The following is a 14,391-nucleotide window of genomic DNA, read 5'->3' as shown; positions in this document are numbered from 1 at the left end:
ACCAAGGCACGTGGACAAAAAACCTACTCATAAATTAAAGGCCCAAGTGTTAACCCCTTGACCAGGCACAGGAGAGGGAAAGAGCTGCTAGAAAAATAATACTTGACACTTTAAAGGTGAACATTTTGCAAACTAACATGTTATCCAGGCTCACAGGAACGCTGTAGTTCTGCGAAAATATGATTGCTGCACTAGTGTTAAATGTATTTATTTAAACCAGTCTAAGCTTCTGCTTAGATACCATCACACTGTGCAAACAGATCCCTTTATGGATGCAAGTGGGAGGGTTAAAGCAGTCCACAGGTCCAACCATCCCTCCTGCCTGGGGCAGAGGAGCAGCCGCCACACCAATACCAAGGCAGCCATCCTCATTTAAGCAGCTCCCATTTGCAGTTTAACCTGAGCTTTCTGATTTTGCCTCAGGTGGGTTAGGGAGCGCTCACACAGTCTATTCTGCTAAGCAGACACATGCAAGACTAACTGCTGGCAGAGGGGCAGGGGCATTATCAACTAGCTGGGAGAAAGGGGACCTCTCCATATTTTAACTGGAAACAGAAGTTTGCAAAGTGGATGGCAGCACAGCATCTTTGCTGTGCCTTATCCCAGTCATCCATCCAGACCCTCAATGCAATTTTCTGCTGGAGCAAGGAGAATGCAAACCTACAAACTTTTCAAAGGCTATCTCCACAACCCTTTTCTAAGCAAGTAACAACCCTATGCAAGTAGGAGGAGTCATTTAAAATTGAACAAAATTGCTTATTCAGCAAAAGATTATATAGTCGGCGAATTTTCAAGCTTCTGTGAAAACAAAGGAAACACTGGAGATCCAGTATCACAAGTAGTTGAAGGGCAACATGATTTAGATTTCAGATCCAGCAGCACAACCCAAACAGAAGAACTTGCTACGTGTGAAACTAAACTTTGGGGAATCTTATGAAAACTCTGCATTCCAATAGCAAAATTGGAATGATAATAGGTGATAATAGGTGATAACCAAAGAGAAAGAGGAATGTGGGTATTGAGGCATACTGTGGAGCTTGTCAAATCTGTGCTGGTGGACAATACTGGCTGGTAACTGTTTTGATGACGAATTCACCTGGAGTCTTGTTTGCCACTGCTCTGCTTTACAGAGACACAGTCACATGCATAGCAGTTATAATGAAGAGAGAGAGGAGAGGCTTTTGCCAGGGCCACAGTATTTACACTGGAGCATCAGTTATTTCACTTATGTAACAAAAAATAAAAAAGATATTTGAAAAAATAGGCAATCAGAAGAGAAATCCTGAAAAGCGATGGCCAGCTTTGGTAACGCTTGTCTTCACTGGGTAAGAAACAGGCACATACAACAGGGAGGAACCACAAGCTGAGGCACGTGGCCGGGTGGGTGACTCTGAACCTATCCTCAGCTGGCATCTCTAACCTTTGCGGAATGCTATCGCTCAATCTCTGCTGAATTAGCGGTGAGAACACCACTCCTCTACTTGTTCACAGCAGGTTGGAGAACAATGCTGGAAAGCTGCCAAACGGTTCAGACGAAAAGAGAATGAAGAAGGGGAAACCCCCAAGAACCAAACTTGAAAGCTGCTCGAGAGACTGCACAAGCCTAAGCATCACTTCTCAGACTTTTTATTCGGGGAAGACTCTCCAAGCTTCAAGGGCAATTGCACCCCAATCAAAATTAACTACAAGTTGGATGATTTTTCCTCCAAGCTTTATCAAGCAGGGTCTTAAGCATCTACAAAATAGCATAAAAGCAGTTGTATTTAAGGATTTTTGAATTATTATTTGTTGAGGGTTTTTGCATTATTCTCAAACTGTAGAGCCTCACTCATAGACTCACAGACCAAAACCTGACTGATGTAGGCGCTGTGGGAAGGCAGCGCAAAAAAGATAATTAAGCATAAGCAAAAACAGAAGCATATGTTTTCTTGGGATATGTTCTAGTCACAATCATTCATGGGTAACTAAAGAGCAGCAAAAGCGTTTTCACATAATCTCATAGCAGCAAGCCAGGTGACTCAAAAAACAAACCTGAAAATTCCTTCCTATTTCCCTTCATTTTCAAACAATGAGGGAAAAAAAGGCTTTACAAAAGGCTGGCGGACTCCATTTGTTTCACACTGAGTCAGTATACAAATCTGAATACTGAAGACCTCACCGAGGCGACTGTAACATCCCCAAAGAAAGATGGGCCAGATCATTGCTGCTCTGTTCCCCATGCAGAGTCAACACAGCTTTTTTTATTATTCTTCAGTGCTCTATTTAAAGGTAATTTAAAAATTACTTCCCTGCCTTCAATTAATTCTGAAGCCTCAGAAGACGTTGAAAGCCTACTATTGATATTATATGATTGCTATAAAATCCTGCTTCTTCCTTCCATTTGTTTACCTTATATACACACACCAGGAATGTCTTGGTTTTGATGAAATATTCATGGAATGATGTTTGGTAGCGCTTATCTGTTCATTAAAGGGCAGGAGAAGAAAGATGCTTTAAAAAGTTAGTTTCTGATATGATAGTGATGCTCAAGGAAGTGATAAAAATAACCCTCAAAAGTGAAACCCAAAATCAAAGACTAGGGGACGCTCCCTCCCCCACAGTCCCCCAAGTGCATTTTCTTCAATGATGGAGCAGTCTGCAGGCAGGCCTTTAAGAGCTGAAATACTTCGCTGCCTTTCTAAGGTTGTGGGATTTGGTCACAAGGCTACAGGTTTTGCTAAGGAAAGAAATGCAAGAGCCCCCCCCTCTTGCCTTGTCTGACTTACTATGGTCATGGAGACTTACAGCCTGGGCTGAATCTGACTTTCTATTATTAAAAAAGTCAAACAGAAATAAAGAAGGGCATAAGCCCATTTGGTTTCCTTTTGCAGTAATTTTACTGTCTTGAAAAGTTGGGTCAATCCCCCCCTTATGCAGATTTTTACCAGATTTGCCCTCCACCTTGGGAAAGAGCTGAGAAAAAGGGGACAGCCAGAGGCTGGAAGAGAACGCCGAATCGCCTGGAAAATGAGAGATTAACACATATGCCTTTGTGTTAACAGAAAACATACAATGAAATGCAACAGCAGAGAGCACTGCCAGGGAGCCACGAAAGCACAGCAAATAAGACGCTGAAGCAGTCAGCCAGCAAACACACTGGAGATGGGGGATGTTTGATTCAGGAAAAAGCTCTGCTTGTTTCTATTTGAGTATAAATGTCCTCTCTGGACTCTCCAGGGTTGGTATCCCTTATAAGAGGAAGGTTCTTCCCCCAAGAAGGCATTAACCAGACTGGCTCTTTAATATAAATAGCTGGAATATCACCCTAAGGGACAAATACAAAGGGGGTTTTGGTGGTCAAACCAGAATTATCTGAAATGAAGACAAGATTTCTGCTCTTTGGCAAGGGTGGTGGCTTGACTTAGTGAGTTTTTAAACTGCTTTAGCTTCAGGGGTCACTTCACGTGGCCCAGGTTTTCCTGGGAGGGAAGAGAGAAAACTGGAAGGCCATTTCCCATCTGTCCTCATTCTCTGCTGCCACTGTCCCCAGTGCACAACCTTGCTGGGACAAGGCACAAGGTTGTAGCTGCATCACGCATTGCTGTGCCAAATGTCCATCTTCCACTTAGGTACCAGGGAGCTGTGCTGCGTGTCACTTTGGTGTACTGAGGTACAGCAGAGCTGGAAAATCTGCATCCTCCCCTGAAGTGATTCCATGCATAGAGGCTGCAGTAAATATTTCCCTTGTATTTCTTTAAGTTTGCAGTATTTGCTCTTCCACTTCGTAGAAACTAAAAGCCCCCAACATAACCTAGTATCCTAATTCACATGGTCTTATCTTTTAGGCTGCTCCACAGCTCTGTTCAGTCAAATCAGCAACAGATAAACATAACCCCAGAGAGTAATAGGTTTACTGTAGTATTTTACAGTTCTTAAATAGAAGAAACTGAAAAGTAATCAGAGGGGGTGAGAAAAAGGGAGGGATGGGAAATAGGACCCACACAAGACTTGGCTGTCCGCACTGCAGGCATCAGCTACAGCATGAGATAGTACTGTTTGCATGGAAAGGCCCAAGGAAAAGGGCACGTGGTGCTGCTGATAAACCAGATTCATGCCTAAAAACTGAATGTGACATGAACCGATACCTTTAGCTAGGCTAAATGCATGGGTGTTATTTGACTTCTCACACTTGTTCACATAAACTGTGCACTTAGATTTCTTACTGGAGTGCTCTCCCAGAATTCACTCCACTCCATAACATGAGGGCATAAGCCCTGGCTCATCACACCCCGCTTGGCAGCTACAAAGCAAGCCACGAGCACCAAGATTTGTTTGCAATAGTGCCAGACTCACCATTCTCTGACACCTCCTGCCACCACCCAAAGCACCACAATCCATTTGACTTCCCCTCAGTAAGCAAAAATCATAATAAATTCAGAACTAAACCGAGTGTTGGTCTGAGAGGGACTTGCATCACTAGCACGCTAAAGATTCTGTACTTTGTTTCCAGGGTAGGAAGATAGGGGCTTTGCTGTAGAGTCAGCAAAACAACAATGTGTTTTTAAAACATAAGCACAGTGAGTGTCTCAAATTCCCCATGATTTTGGGCACCCTGACCAAGGGCACCACCATCTTTGAGCCTTATTCCAGCACACCATGCTGTGTTCCTCAGAGGTTAAAACTGTCTTCAAATTCCACTAAATCCACTGTTATATTCTGTTCTTTAATCTATCAGTTTAATAAATGTGCTCCATTACTGTCTCATTTGTAGCAGCAGGCAGGAGACTGTGCAACACAGCAGATGCAGGAGTTTTAAAAAAAAAAAAAAAGGCAGTGGGGGGTGGAACCTAAGCAAATGGCTTTTATTTGCTTACATCTGGGATCTCTGAATGCGTGCACGGAGCTGCTGGGGCCAGCCCAAGCAGTAGCAGTGGTTGCTTAAGCTCCCCATGCCCCTCCAGGACAAGTTCTGATCACTGTGGCCGTCCCAAACCACAACATGCCTCTAGATTTTATATGGGATCATACAATAGTAGAGTTGGGTCATGCCCAAAGGTCAAACCACAGGGGATCCTGCCCCATATTATGTAAACATCGCTCAGTAGGACTTGTGGATAAAAAGCCATTCTGAGCTCTTCAGGATTCTGCCAGATGTATCTCACCAGGCTTTGGAAAGCTCAGGCTGAAAGAGTATGAATCCCAATAGATGTGTTAGCTGTTTCATTAGTCTTCATGACAATGTAGCATTCCTCACATTCCCTATGAAAAAAGGACCCTTAAAGGGTATGTCCTACCAGTGTAAAGTATCCACCCTTCCCAGCACCTGCTGGTGATGGCATCACCACACAGAAGCCATCTGGAGTCTGGACGTGCCTTCTCCTGGATCAGAAGAATGACAAGCCCCATACACTTTTTCCACCAGCTGCGCCAATACAAGAAAGGCATCATCCAGCTACCCGGCGTATCCTTCCAGGAGTCACTTTCCATGGAATGCCTCATACAAGGTTACACAGGGCACTAGGGAAGACATGTTGCAAAACGTGCAGAGCAGTGGCTTCTGTTTTAAGAGCAGCAAGTCAGCCTTCATGCTTGGTCTGTTAAACATTGTGGTCTGCATGTGTATCTATATATGTCTGTATGTGTAAAAGTGCCTGTATGGAAAACCAAAGAAAAACCAAGAAATGCTTAGAATAGAGCCTAGTTTGGTTAACTGCCCTCTGACATCCCAAGCTCTGCCTCTGAACCTCTGCTGCCTACAAAATCACACTCCAGGCTGTAGTCTTCAAAGGGTACAGAGTGCTCCACATAGAGTAGTTTGTGCTCAGCAATGCAGTGATTTGTAATTTCAATGTGTTTTTACTGTTCCCTCTTGCCATTGCAGATTTTAGGACCTGCAAGGTCCTAAATCCTCTCTAGTTTAACCATTTGTGGGGGAAGCAGGATATCCTTCCTCACAGGTTAATGTGGTAATAGAATATCTTAATTTTTAGTAGTGATTTTCTTCTCCTGTTGTTTAACTCTGAATAGAGAAGCTGTTGAAAGGTAGCAAGCAAACAAGACAGACAATAGGAGGGGCACATTTCCCCTAGGCATTCATCAGCCCATTTGCTTGAATGAGAGGAAAAGCAAGGCAAAGAAGAGAGGAAAGAGCATCACATTTTTGCCTAAGCACACAGATGATACATAGGCTTTATGAAATTAAATCTTTACAGCTTCCAAGAAGCACAAGGTTTGTTTTTGCAGTAGTGGTACTCAGTATTAATTTGTTATCCCTAAGCTGGAGATTTACTTTCTAGGATACCTAAATTCTGCTAAAGTGGCAACTGGGTCTGGAGAGGTCTGAGTACAGATCAGTTAAGAGGAATCTCCCTCATTCAGTCATAAAAATAGTGCTGATGTACAGGGCAAGGACTGCACTTTGCTATGTGTTCGCATTCTGCCTAGCACAGTGTGGTCTTAGTTCTTCAACCCAAGGGTTTAAAGGCAGAAAAATAATCAAATCACCAATAAACAATAGGTACTAAGGCAGACAAATGGGGGACTGAAACTGTTTGTTAAATAGGCATGACTAAGGCCACCAGAATTAGCATCTACAGGACTTTCCATATGCTACAAAATAGTTATGAGGGCCAGGATTAAAATGTGACCAATCAAGAAACCTTTGTGGGAATTCAAGAAAGACCTCGATGTGTTCAGGGGGAGATAATAGCTCTGCAATTCAGTTGCATCTCTCATTAAACATTGTTAAAAACTCCATGAAGGGAAATGAAGTTAATTGAATTCAAATCAGCTAATAAATATTCTTTTGGATAATCTTTTCCCAGCAAAAGAATAAAAAGGGATGATGCATGTGGTGTATTATCAACATTAAAAACTTGACCCTAAAAACAGCAAAAGAAAGAGGAATTTGCTGTATATGAGTATGCTAAGCTTAAACCTTGCATCTTGTCCCTGGCCAGGAACTGAGATGTTCAAATTAAATCTTCTGGTAAATTTTAAGAAATCCTTGATGGCCGTAGCAAGGCATATACAATGTTGTAGATGGGAAAAAATTACCTTCCAATCTTCATTAATGTTTTCTGTCCTGTCTGTATAACCACAGACAACTCTGGTAGTCATACAAACACATATATAAGCCTGAGTATCCCCAGGAAATTGTTTAATAATGATAAATGAACAAAAGTCATGCAGAATAAAAGGGAAATTTGACTCAAGCTAGAACTAAACATTACAGAATTAATTTGGGAAGCATGCTGTAATACCAAATTTGATCCGTGCAAGCAAATCTCACAAGTTTGGGCCAACATCTGGCTTCTTATCTGAACCTTCCAAGCTGCTTCTCAGTTATACAAAACTGGCTTGGACATTTTATGAGAACAAGCTCTCTCTCAAATTTTCCAATACTTTCTATCTTCAGGCATGCCAGAATTACCACAAGAACGTCTTTTTCCTGGCACTTTGAATTAGATTGATTCAGACCTCACTGATAGGATACTCTACAGGATAATTTATACCAGGAACGATACCTTATTTAGGAGTAGAGGTTTTGTTGTGCCAAGCCAACCCAATCATCTGTTTAATCTGACAGCCTGCTGGCAGTGGCCTTTGCCTAGTCCTCAGAGCAGAAACTAAAATAAATTTAAAAAAACCCCAAACCAAACCAAAAACCCCACCACAAAACCCAGAAAAACAAACAGGCAAAACCATAACCACAAAGTCATGGTAACCACCAGTGGAGCAAGCGGTCAGGAGTGAATCAAGAGGCTCTGCATATAACCACCAGTGCCCATACTTTAAAAAGTAATTGATACTATACACCAAGTCATACCTATGAACTAATGCAGACAGCAGTGGGTGTTCCTCTTACAGGGACAATTGGATGTCAAATTAATTTACTCATTGGAATAAATGAAAATCACCAAATTCAACCAGTTCGCTGCTGTTTTTCTGGATCAGGTTATAAGTAGTTAATCAAAGGAAGAGAAATGACCCTCTATTCTTCCTAGAGAGATGCCTGAAAGAATATTTTACAGAAAGAAAAATTAATATGATCGTGAAAAGAAAGCCAGCAGTACTGGCTTACAGTGGGGCTGGATGAGCACATCCAAGCTGGGTTAATGCAGTTTCTGGAAGAATGCTTAATCTTTCTCAGCTTTCTGATTTCCTCTGCAATCAAGAAAACAAAATTTCATAGCTTCTTTTCTTCTGACTTTCCACTTCAAATGGACAATGCAGGAAGTAAAAAGCTGGTACCAAGTCACCAGATGAGGAAATTTCGAGGCTCAAGTTACACTTAATTAAAGGAGAGACCCCTTAAGCCAGTGTTGTAAATGCTTGTCAATGTTTTCCCTGCCTGGCCTCCAATAAACAATTCATGCTCATGACAGTCAAACTGTCTCCAATTTTTAAAGCAGCCACTATGAATCAGAACAAAAATACTCCTCCCTATCTAGCAACAACATACCATCTTGGAGCACTTATAACTCCACCTGTTCTGCAGTAAGAGCATGTCTAATACATAAACTCTGGTTTATTCTGGGATACAAAAAGAAATCCACTAGAGGAAAGATTACATGTTAGGACATCAAACCACCCGCGAGAGTTACGTCTTTGTACTATCATACATCATACTGTTCAGTGGTCTCTTTAATCAGACTTTTCACAAACTGACCCACCTCATATCAGAAAAGAAGAACAGGACAATAATCACTAGTAGAGAGTAATGCCATAAAACTAATTAAGGTCAAAATTGCAACCTCTTTATATTATTGGAACCACATTCTAAAAAAATACCTTAATCCCGAATAAATTGATTAAATCCAAACATAAGCAAAAATGAGATCTTGGACTGAAGAACTGCTGGAGCTGATCCAAAGCAGCAGTCTTTCCCCCAACTGCGGTGTGTTTTGTGGTCCTTCTAATCTGCTTGTGCATTGCCACACACCCTTTTGAAGATGCTCTTCACTTTTCAGCAAGTACTCAATGTTGTGTCTATTACAAGACTCAGCAAAGGAAGAGGTAACTACTGTCCAAAAATACACTTCCCCCCCGATAATGGCTGGAACTTAAAGCAGGAAAACACCCTGAGGCTACTGCTTTCTAGCTTTTCTTCAAGGGGAGAATTCAACACGGATCCAAGGACACAAAATAACAGTCAATGTAAACTGAGCAATATTTCTAGCCCAGCCTGCTGTGCTTGCCACAGGAAAGTGTCTTCCATGACATCCCTCCTCCCATCCTCCCTCGCCATGTGACCAGAAAGGCCTATGAGATGCTATAGCATTTGTTTTACAGAATAACGACATGCATTTCAGCTGCCAGCAAGATAAGTGTTCATGTATTTCCTGGATCACAGGCTCCTATGAGCTAAAGATGGAATAAGATCTATTAATTCACCCAGTCCACCTCCCTCCCCACAGGGATATAATCCAAGCTAGCAGAGAATAACTGTCCCTTCCAGCAGACCACACAGGGGAGTTGAGAAGTTGACTCCAAGCAGAGGAGTTGGCCTGCTGACTAAAAAGCCTCATTTCTAAAACCTCCATCCTAATCCCCAGGCACAGTTCAGCCAGGGGAGATGTGACCCTCAGCTGCCAGCTCTGCAGAACATTTTCCAGGGCTTTCTATGAGCTTTAAAAAACCCCAACCAACAACACTAACAGCGTTTTTCATGGAAGATTATTTAGCTTCATTCAATAAAGAAGCTTTTCTTGACGTTACCTTCTCTTTTACAGCCCGCTAAGCCTAGCTGCGCCCCCTTGCAAAGCCTAAGTGATTATTTCTTGATTACCCACACCTGAAACTCTTGGTATCTTTGCTTCTTAGATAATCTATATTAAGCATTTCTAATAACTCCTCAGAAATTAGTCCCTTTGCTCTCCTCATCAGCTCTTTCTCTTCCCTCTCAAACTTTCAAAGGGGAGGCGTCCTACATTTAAGCCAGGGAGCCAGATGCATCCACACAGCACACATAAACCTGTTATTCTTTCATTCATTACTGGGCTATCACGGACAACTGAGTTACCTTGTATTACTGCTTCACTGCAGCAGCCACGCCTGACCACAGGCCCTTGATTCATTCCATCCCTGTGGCTTTGCGTGTGCTCTTTCACACCCAATACACACGTTAACCTATCATTCATTTTATTTTCCCATTTCCATCCCTCAGTTTCCTCAGACTGTTCTGCACCATCGGTCTGTCTGCAGAGGGACAGTTCATTGCCAATAACTGCAGACACACAAGTCCTAACACATGAAAAGGTAAAACCTACCAAGCTGTTCTGATGCCTTTCACGTCTCTTCCTCGGTTGTCATCATCCTGGCTTCTACATCACACCACCACCGAACAAAAATACATTTTATTCTTCTACAGGAGATGCATCACCGAGTTCCCCAAAAGAGCTGCTGCCCTGCTTGCTTGCAGAAGCGACGTAAAGGGTACCTCCCTGGCCGTACCCACTATCTTTCAGATCACAACTGTGCCCAGAACCACTTGTCAGCCTCCCAGGCAGAATGAATTTCAGCCTGAGCCACACAAAGGCGTACGCTGTGGCTAGCTGATGGGCAGGAAGGGATTTGGGGTTTACAGTTCCTCTGAGTCTTCCAGCGGTCACAGGGTAACACGACAGAAAGTAAACATCTTTCAAGTGAAAACTGCTTGGAATAAAATTGATGTCCCATTTTTTCCTGCACCTGTCTTTGTTTCGGATCTATAATCATTGCAAGACAATCTGCAACTCAATTGTCCGAGCGAGGGAATGCCCAACACATCGTTATGTGGCATTTTCCGAGTTAGCTGTCAGGTTTTGTTTAGCATTCTGCGCCGCTCCCTCCATTTGGCTTGCCTGAAAATTTTAAATGCAAATGTATTTGCAGGGTGGCATGAGAGAACAATATCAGAATTTTACCTCACACCACAGCTCCTTGCTCGGCTCCGTTTGACTCCCTTTTCTTCCCTGCCATATACACAGATCTTGCAGCTAAGAAAAAGGCTTAAACAAGAAAATCTTTAGCTATTACTTTTCCTATTGCTTGACCTTTCTGCTTTGAGACACATAAACCACAGTTCACACAGTGCTTTAAAATCACCTACAACTCCAACTTGAAACATAGAGCAGGGAAGCAATTTCTTTAATAGCAGGGAAAACCAGTACTTAATTCAAATCATCCCCATACAGTATTTTCCATCTTCCAAGGGCTAAATATGCACTAGCTAATTAATCACTGTTTTCTCCACACCCCAAACTCGCCAGTCTTATCCTAAGAAACCAGGGTGGAAGTAAACACCACCAAGAGGACATGCTTCTGGACAAGCATTTGTCATTTTCTTCTCTTCTTTGTGCTCAGTGTCAGTGAGTCCCAGGCCACAGATGTAGGCAGATAATTACCCACTCTCATAATTCAACAGTTCCTTGAGAGGCTGCAGCCAGGGCTACCAGAGAAGCAAATTTTTCATTGACCTTAATATGAAGGCATTTTTCTAACAGTGATGTTGAAACACTTGAAACACTGTTAAACGATCAGACCCAGACCTAGGAGCGCGTTTTCTGGCACAAGGAAGCTGTCGCCCACGCGTGGGACCAACCACTTGTGCAAACCTAGGCACAACCTGAATGCAGCTCAGCAGTTTGCGCTGAGCTACACAAGATCAGAATACGTTCCAGAAATTATAGTGCCACTACTGTGGCCTTTAAAGAACAGCTTTTTTTGTTTGCATTTGTGGTTTATTACCAAACACACAGTGATACTTTAAAGGAAAACAAAGAAGTAGGACAGAAGGTCAGCCGGTACAAATGGTCAGAGCCTCCAGCTCTGGACCAGTCTACCTTGTTGCAGTTAATATCCATTACAATATTTAACTCTATTGTTGAGACGGCAAATACTGTTTTTAGCCATTACCTATTATTTTTGTTCACAGATGAAGTGCCACTTATACTTCTATTACCAATCTTGCATTTTATCACACGTATTTATGGAGCTGTTCATTAATCCCGCTGGCTTCTACATTTAAAACGAAAAAAACCCTCAAGTAATTTTACTGGCTTGCTTTATTGTGGCTGCATTTTACAGCTCTAATTCTATCTGCTATAAAAATTAAAAGGAAACGCCTCTAGCATGGAAATGGGGGGAGGTATGACTGTAACGCAAGGATCAGATCTTTTTAAGTGCTCAGGGCTTGATTTCCTCAAGCGTTGAAAGACTCACAACTTGGCTTACAGATGCCACTTCTTCAAGATCCCCCAAAGAACTCTGGATACAGAAGTTTGAGAACTAACAAGAACAAACTGAAAATCTAGAAATTTACTCTGGAGCCTAAACACAAGCCTAGGAGAGTTCAAAATCTGGCTCTGTCTTAGGTGATGAGTACTTTTGGAAATTCCTCTTACACTGTCTGCTTTGCAGTGTCTTTTTCACTGCATACCCACTGGGAACGTGCCTCAATTCCATACTGCTTCCAGAGTCTTCCCCTAATTAGATTATTAATGAGGAAAAGAAAGATGAAGCATTAAGTCATTCAATCAATGCTTTATATTATAAACACGAAATCCCTGTCAACACGTGCGTCATAGCAAGTAACACATTAATAGTCTACCACAGAGAAACTAGAGTTACATGCAGTATTCATCTGACTCCCAGAACTAAGTTTTCGATATGCTATTCTTTGGCTACAGGAAAAGTTATGCACAAAGGAGAGTTTTGCAAGGCAGCACCACAGCTCTACATCCAACTACGCACCAGATGCCAAGTGTGCCCATTATTCTACAGCTGGCCTATATCGAACTATTTCTTGTATTCAAATTGAAGGAAAGCTGCCTAATCATCACCTACTATCCCTCTCTTTCCTCAGAGCAAATAAGCGTGCAAGACAGAAAAAACGAGAAGCATTTATTTTAAACGAAGCATCACCATTTAGTTTTAGACCTGCCTTTCCATCATTAATCAACATGCTGGTAGATGCAAAAACGGATTGTTTCCTGTAATTTAAAATGAAATGCTTAAAGAGAAGAGTATACTGGCTGGAAACGATGAACATTAGAAAAGCTAAATCATTCCCTTGATCCTTTTTCTAAGGCTGTCTCTCTTGTTCCTTCCACAATATAAAAGCACTGGCAAACATCCAACTTAATGTATTCTTGAAGAAAACGAAGACACCGGCCCTTTACCAACGATCCCTCACGAGCTGCCAAAATGAACAGCGACTGCACACACACACACACACGCAAATTGAAACGGACAAGCCCATCTTCTGCAAAAGCTATCAGAGACTCTACACTTCAGGGTGGAAACATGCAAAATCATTCTGAAAAAAAAAAATCATCTTACTCATGCACACAGATCTTACTTGCGTGAATAAGGCTTACAGCAGTCAACCCACAGGAATCACGTTTAGAGTCAACTCCAGTTACCTGAGAGCTCTGTTTCAGACTGTAAAAAAAAAAAAAAAAAAAAAAAAAAGAAGGGAGATGAGTGTCTGCACAAACACTAATTTAACATTCACGTTGTGCGCGAAAGCCGCGAGCCCGAGGTCTAGAATTAGCAGAAACCGTCCAAACGGCTACGCGGGCTGCGTGTTACCGCACTTCACAGGAATAAACAAAGCCGGGAGCCCCACTTCGACCAGGGAGACGGTTCCTCGGCAGGCTGAGCCGCCTCGCTACAAACCCCCGGCTTCCCGCCGCCGCACGGCCCTGGGGGGGGCGGCGGGTCCCCGGACCCGCTCCCCGAGCCCCCCGCCGCCCGGGGACACGCCACGCCACGCCACGCCACGCCCCCCCCGGGACGGAGACGGACACACCCCCCCCCCATCCCCTTCCCTTCCCCAGTTTTCCAGGGCGAACCGCAGGCTGGGCACAGACCCGCCGGCGGCGGCGGCGGCGGCAGCAGCAGCAGCGCCCGCTCCCCTCAGACCGCGCCGCCGGGGTTGCGCGGCCCCGCCGCCCCCCACTCACCGCGCGCGGCCGGGGGAAGGAGCCGCATGCCCGGCCCGGCCCGGCCCGGCCCGTGGGGTGTGTGCGGGGGAGGGGGGGGGGCGGGGGGTCCAGCGGCCCCGCAGCCGACGAGAGGGGCCGGTGCCGGCGATGCCGCCCGGAGCAGCGGCGCGATGCACAGTGCGCGGCCGCGGGAGCCTCGCGCCGGGGCGGGGCGGGGCGGGGCGGGGCGGGGCGCGGGGGGGCGGGGCCCGCCCAGCCGGCGGGAGGGGCAGCGGCGGGAGGGAAGCCGAGGGGAGAAACGGATCCTCAAAACCCCCAAATCCCACCCGGAGCTCCGAGCTGTGCCCCCCCCTCCCGCCCGGGGACAGACAGATAGACGGCGGCCCCTTGCCTCCCCGCCCGCCGCTGCGGCGGCCCGCTGGGCAGGGTGCCCCGGCGCGTGGTACCTCAGCGCCGAGCCGGTCCGTGCGGCCGCCCGCGT

The 14,391-nt window shown here is 44.4% G+C and overlaps 1 protein-coding gene across 3 annotated transcripts in view; it reads right to left on the bottom strand.

Annotated features, from left to right (window-relative positions):
• The window catches only part of PRR5 (proline rich 5), a 91,349-nt gene extending 77,243 nt beyond the window's left edge, over positions 1 to 14,106 (bottom strand). Inside the window, exons 1-2 of one of the 3 annotated variants that reach the window (XM_064461181.1) lie at positions 13,929 to 14,106; positions 13,322 to 13,404 (exon numbers count right to left, since the gene is read on the bottom strand). The gene's annotated coding sequence lies outside the window, so the exon portion shown is untranslated. The remainder of the gene's footprint in view (positions 1 to 13,321; positions 13,405 to 13,928) is intronic. The other 2 variants (XM_064461189.1, XM_064461195.1) reach the window with 2 other exon arrangements.
• Positions 14,107 to 14,391: the final 285 nt, after the last annotated feature.

Source organism: Phalacrocorax carbo, chromosome 1, assembly GCF_963921805.1.
Source record: "Phalacrocorax carbo chromosome 1, bPhaCar2.1, whole genome shotgun sequence".
In the NCBI taxonomy this organism is placed as follows: Eukaryota; Metazoa; Chordata; class Aves; order Suliformes; family Phalacrocoracidae; genus Phalacrocorax; species Phalacrocorax carbo.
This window is presented reverse-complemented; position numbering and strand designations above follow the sequence as displayed.